This window comes from Leopardus geoffroyi, chromosome C1, assembly GCF_018350155.1.
Source record: "Leopardus geoffroyi isolate Oge1 chromosome C1, O.geoffroyi_Oge1_pat1.0, whole genome shotgun sequence".
Taxonomy (NCBI): domain Eukaryota; kingdom Metazoa; phylum Chordata; class Mammalia; order Carnivora; family Felidae; genus Leopardus; species Leopardus geoffroyi.
The window spans coordinates 189,950,522-189,956,795 of NC_059328.1; the positions used below are offsets into that span (position 1 = coordinate 189,950,522).

The window sequence follows — 6,274 nt, forward strand, 5'->3', positions numbered from 1 at the left end:
CTGGTGTCAGTTGGGGAACAAGGAACAAAGGAAAGCCTCCCATGCAAAGGCATGGTACCATAGGAAAATATGGTGCACTGGGAAGCTGGGAGTGATAGGGAATTTGGAGTGGCTTGGTGAGAGAGAGAGAGAGAGAGAGAAAGAGAGAGAGAGAGAGAGAGAGAGAGACTGGTGGGTGGATAGGGAGGGGCATGAACACTGATCATTGAGGTCAGAGTAAGAGGCAGGATCCAGATCGCTAAAGGCCTCAAATGATATTTTAAGGAGGTTGGACATCATCTTATTGACAACAGGATCCACAGGAGGATTTCAAGTGACAAACTGCAGTTTAGAAAGATGTATGGTTGGTGTATGGAGGGAAGCTCAAGAGGGGGTTCAGGAATAAAGACTGATTAGAAATGGTAAGAACCTGAGCTAGGTTAGTGGTTAGCAGCTCTTCCCATGCTTGAAGATGACCAACTTCAGTTTCTGTTACTGAGTCAGTCTTCAGGAGGCCCAATCCTGTGAATTTTTTGCCTACTGCCTTTATCCTTCTTTCTTTTTTTAATGTTTATTTATTTATTTATTTATTTTGAGAGAGAGCGTGTGTGAGAGAGAGGGAGGGAAAGAGAGAGAGAGAATCCCAGTCTCTGCACTGTCAGTGCCTGATGGGAGGCTCGAACTCACAAACCATGAGATAATGACCTGAGTTGAAATCAAGAGTCAGATGCTTAACCAACTGAGCCACTCAGGTGCTCCATTACCTTTTTATTTCTTAGGAGACATTCCAATAATCTGATTCGTGGACCAAATTTCAGAGATACAAGCTTGAATGAGGGGAATAACTGTAACAAGAAAAAGTGGTTAAAGAGATGGGAGGAGGAGATCAGAAAAGGAGAAGGGGAGAGGAAGAATGGAAAGATATATGAACATGTAAAACTTAGAAGAAGACTCATCACGAAGCTGCAAAATTATCTTACAAGGATTGCTTTAAGAAAAACACCCAGAATTTCAAAGTGGATATCTTCTGTAGTGATTAAATTTATTTCTAAATGCATTTTTAAAGAGCTTATTAAAATTAATGAATTATCTCATAGTGATCTCATGCATATAGATCATGCCAAAGAGGTAAAAGGTTATTGAGTTGCACAAAGGAAGCTGATCAGTGTCTTGCGGTTTGACAATATGCATTCTGAGTAGGAGCCAGAACCTAACTTCACATCTCAGAGGAGCTAAAATTTTCTGAGAAGGGGATGAAAAATGTGCACTCACTGGGGTTGGTGGAGGAGGCTAGGGCTGGAAGCCAGGTTACCAAATCACTGTCTGGAGCAAGTGGGCAGATGTAAAAAGTGGGAGGAATGTTCAGACCACACCGTTTCCTAGTGAAAATGCTAATGCAAACTTGTAACCATAGCAACACAATAGCCCTATTAAAACAAACAAAAAAAACCTCAGTGTCAATTGCACTTAATGGTCACGTAAAAAACAATCTTCCTCTTTTTACTTTTTACTGACAAGTAAAATTTTGTATTCAGTTTTGTTTCCTTTCTATCCATCAGATTGACAATACTTTGTTAGAAGACTGCAATTTCTTGATAATCCTTTCTCGCACAGAGGCAAAAGTTTTCGAAATATAATCTGCCTGGTAATTTTGGATTGAATGTCAGACATTGTGAATATCACCTTGTTGGGTGCTGGTTATTTTTATATTCCTATAAATATTCTTGATGCTTGCTCTGAGCTCAATTACTTGCATTCCTTTGAAGCTTGCTTTTAAGCCTTGTTAGATGGGACCAGAGCAGCTTCTAGTCAAGGGCTGATTTTTCCCTAACTACTGATTCTTCTACCCAATGGGCTGTGAAATAGGAAACTTTCCACCCAGGTTGGTGGAAGCAGGAACTATTTCCAGTCTTAGGTAAGCAACCAGTATTTTTTTTCCCCACTAATTCTTTCCCTGGCCTCAGGTAGTTTCCTTACATGTTTATACTGATCACTTTCTACCTGAACATTCCAGGGAGATTCTCTCAGATCTCTAAAGCTCTTTCTGTGGAGCTCTCACCTGTGAAACTCTAGCTGCCTTGGCATCCCTGAGTTCTAGCTCCAACTCCACAACTTGGGGAGCCCTCCTCCCTGCACTGCCTCTTGGAAACTCTTTCTAGGCAATAAGCTGGGATGATCACAGAGCTCTCCTTGTTTCCTTCCCTTCCTCAGGGATCACTATCCTGTGCTGCCTGGTGTCCAATATCTGAAAACTGTAGACTCATATATTTTGCCCATTTATTTTTATTTTTTATTTTTTTCCAAAAGGGAGCATTAGTTAGGTTCTTGTTACTCTACTTTGCCTGCAGTAAAATCCTCCAATTTTATGGCTTCTGAATGTGTTTGATGAATAATATATTTGGAGAACAGAATAAATTACATCTTGAATGATGAATTAAAGCTTCTTAATGGTTTAGGATAGCTTAATAAAATTTACAACATTTTCAAGTGTCAAAACATAATTCTCATGATTTTATATTTGTAATTTCCATATAAATACTTAGTGAGCAAGTATCAAAGTTTGATTTCTCATTAATGAAGTAACTAGAAAGATGATAAAGCCAGTTAGGAAACTGAAACACAGAGAAAGTAAGTGATGTATTAGAAGGGAAAGAGAAAGAGAGAGAGAGCAAGAGAAATCAAGAGAGAATATAAATGGAAAATTATGCTGGAATAGGATTGATAAATTGGATACAAAACTGGTTCATGTCCCATAGGTAAATAAAATCATAACCTTTGGGATTATCTTCTCAGATGAATAGAAATAATTTTTATTTCTATTATACAAAAACTCATTTATATAGTATTCATTTTCACAAATTAACATCTAACCTTTACAGACTTAGACATATCTTTAAAATGTCTCATGTCTTAAAAGGTGATCCTTGGGTGGGCTTAAGTCCATGTTTTAGGGAGGCATTGAATTGACACAGTCATCTTTTGTGACTCATTTCCAAGTTTTGGAAATCTTCATAACATAAATATCACCTTATAAGTCAATGAGATCTGCCATTACCTAGCTGGTCACTCGGGGTCTATGTTTGCTCATTTAAAAAAAAAAAATAAACTACAGTAGTGTTTTAAAACTGCAGTTACATGTTAGAATCACTTGGGAGAGCTTTTAAAAATTACCAAGACCAGTGATATTCCAATATATGTATATTACATATGTGTGTATATGTATACTACATTTTCTTTATCCATTCATCTATGGATGGACCTAGAGGGTATAATGAATGCTAAGTGAAATAAGTCAATCAGAGAAAAAAAAATATCATATGATTTCATTCATATGTAGAATTTAAGAAAAAAAAACCCAAATGAATAAAGAAAAAAAAAATAGACTCTTAAATACAGATCGCAAATAGGTGGTCGCCAGAGAGTAGGTAAGCAGGGGGATGGGTGAAATAGATAAAAGGGATTAAGAGTACACTTATCTTGAAGAGCACCAAATAATGTATAGAATTGTTGAATCATTATATTTTATACCTTAAACTAATATAACACTATATGTTAATTATACTTCAATAAGAAGAAACACAAAACACCACCAAAGCCAGGGTCTCTTACTAGACCAATTAAATTAGGGTGAGGTCAGAGCGTTGTTAATTGTTTAAAAGTCCTCTGGTTATTCTAGCGTGCAGCCAGGGTTGAAAACTACTGGTTTAGACTGCGTTTCTCAGACTTCTTTCCATAATAATGCTCTGTAATTCTATGGCTTGAAATATAGGCAACCTGCTTTTACGCTGAAGAAAGTAGACATAAATATAAACTCTGGTAGCTTTCTTGCACTACCAGCGACGTGGAAATGATTTAGGGCTGCCAGTATTCATTCCATGGTGTGGAAGCAATGGGAAAGGCCAGGGGTGGGATAGCTGAATGACCGGTCTTTGTGTTCCAATTAGATATAGTCAGCTGGAGAGAGATAGGAATGTCTACAGACAATTTCTTTAAAGAAAAGAAAAGAAAAGAAAAGTCAAAATTCATTATGTGTCCCTGCTTCTCTACTGTTGAGCTCATCCATATTCCCAGAACAGGTATTCTTTTACACAGTTATTATGGGAGATTGCATTTCTGATCTAAGACTGTGTATCAATAAATTAAGGCTGTGACCAATACTATCCATAAAAAGAAAATAATGGAACAAGTATAAGCCTTTAACATGATTTCAAATAATGAAATTCTACTTCAAATTCTATTCTTTCATGCTTGTTACCACTGAAAAGTATTTTGGGTAGGTTTTTTTTAATTGAAAAGGATTTTTTTCATTTTAACGGTTTTTATTTAAAGCCGTATATAAGATTACTTTAGTACTGCATCTTCTCAATTGTTTCTTCCCTTTAGTTGCCCTTTTTCTTTCCTGCTTGATGAGATTTGCCTTTACCTTCAAGGATCTTTTTGTGGTCTTTGTCCAGTTTTAGTCTAGTGATAACCACCTTGCTAGGATGATGCCCACATGGACAGGCATGCCATTTGCCTTCGCTCACCGTACTCATTCAAGGTAGATGATGTATTTCTTCCAGTAAACCTGGACTACTTTGCCAATTTGCTGACCTTTGTAGTGGCCTCACACAACCTGTACTTCATCATCCTTTCGGGTGGGCATGGAATGAACCTCGTACTTCTGTCTCAGCTCTTTGGAGAGAGAGGAAGACTTCTTGCGAATGTGGGAAGATGCATTGAAATGCCTTTTGTGGTTCTTGCTCTGGTCAGAAGTCACAAAGGGATTGAACTTCATTTTGGCTGCTGGCGCTTTAGCGATGGCAACAAAAAGGAAGGGCAAAAAACAATTTTTGAAAGCAAGGGCTTTTGATACTCTTCACCCTAAACCTACTATTTATGAGAAATACAAAGTAAATGTAACTAGCCAGCCAAAAATTAAAAGTTGCTTACCTTAATAAGAGGGTTTTTATTTTAAATCATGAATTAATGTTGAATATTTTCCAATGGTTTTGGGCATCTTTCTCAATAATTATATGACTTATTTTCTTCTATCTGTTAACGTAGTAAGTAATATTAATAGATATCTGAATATTAAACTGTTTTTACTTCTGGGATTAAACCCTACTTGGTCATGATGGGTTATTATTTTAATATACTATTTGATTCTATTTCCTCCCTGACACTTTTAATGATAACAATCTTCTTTCCTTTATGGTGAAACATCCTTGTGAGTTGCATAGGAATGGGATTAATTTTCATAGCAATTTGACAAATTAGAAAACTCAGACACAAATGTGGTAAATGACTTATTAGCCAAGAACAAATGGTAAATTAGTGACAAAATCTGTACTTAAATGTTTGATGCCTAATTTATGGCCTAAGAACTCTTCCCCGTTACTCTCCTCTAGTAAATTTATGTTTTCATCAAGCAGATTTCCCAATCATGAAGTATTTCAGATAACCTCACAATATTTCACATTACCTTAGAATACTATCTTGAAAGATTTTCAATTCTAGATAAATCATTCACACTGTTTAAAATCCTAATTCTTAATGCTTTTTCTTCTGCTCCACAGTAACAGTTCTTATAACTACATTTAACAATCATGGGGCTTAGGGAAGAATGTGGGGTAGATGTGGGAGGAGATGAGAACAAGAGAGGAAAGGTGTATGGTTGAGCCACTGGCTGAGTTAGAGAACCCACCTAGATGAGTAGATTTGAGGGTAAGCCTGAATGGATGGGTTTAGAGAGGCTTGGACACATTAGTTTGAATTTCCAGGTATGAAATCTACAAGGCAGTTGAAAATGTAGTTCTGAAAACCCTGAAGAGAGGTTGGGCTGGTTATGTACAATTGGTAGTGATTGGCATAGAGGTGGTACCAGAGTTTTGGGAAAGGATGAACCCAAGGAGAGTATGAGGAGAAAGGATAAAGGAAAATGGAAGGCCAACATTTCTGTGAATAGAGAAAGAGGAACCAAGAAGAAAAAAAGAAAGAAGGGTCACAGGGGCTCCTCGGTGGCTCAGTCAGTTAAGTGTCTGACTCTTGATTTCTGCTCAGGTCATGATCTCGCGGTTCGTGGGATGGAGCCCCACGTCGGGCTCTGCACTGACAGCGTGAAGCCTACTTGGGATTCTCTCTCTCTGTCAGATTCTCCTTTACAGCCCTCAGGAGGAACCAACCATGACAGTACCTTCATTTTAGACTTCTAACCTCCAGAGGGTGAGACAATAAATGTCTGTCATGTAAGCCACCTGGTCTGTGACAACTTTGTTATGGTAACCCTCACGAACTAATACAGTAGGTGTCTACT

At 37.5% G+C, this 6,274-nt stretch overlaps 1 pseudogene; it reads right to left on the reverse strand.

Moving 5' to 3' along the window:
• Positions 1 to 4,325: 4,325 nt before the first annotated feature.
• Positions 4,326 to 5,956, reverse strand: LOC123596931 (annotated as a pseudogene).
• Positions 5,957 to 6,274: the final 318 nt, after the last annotated feature.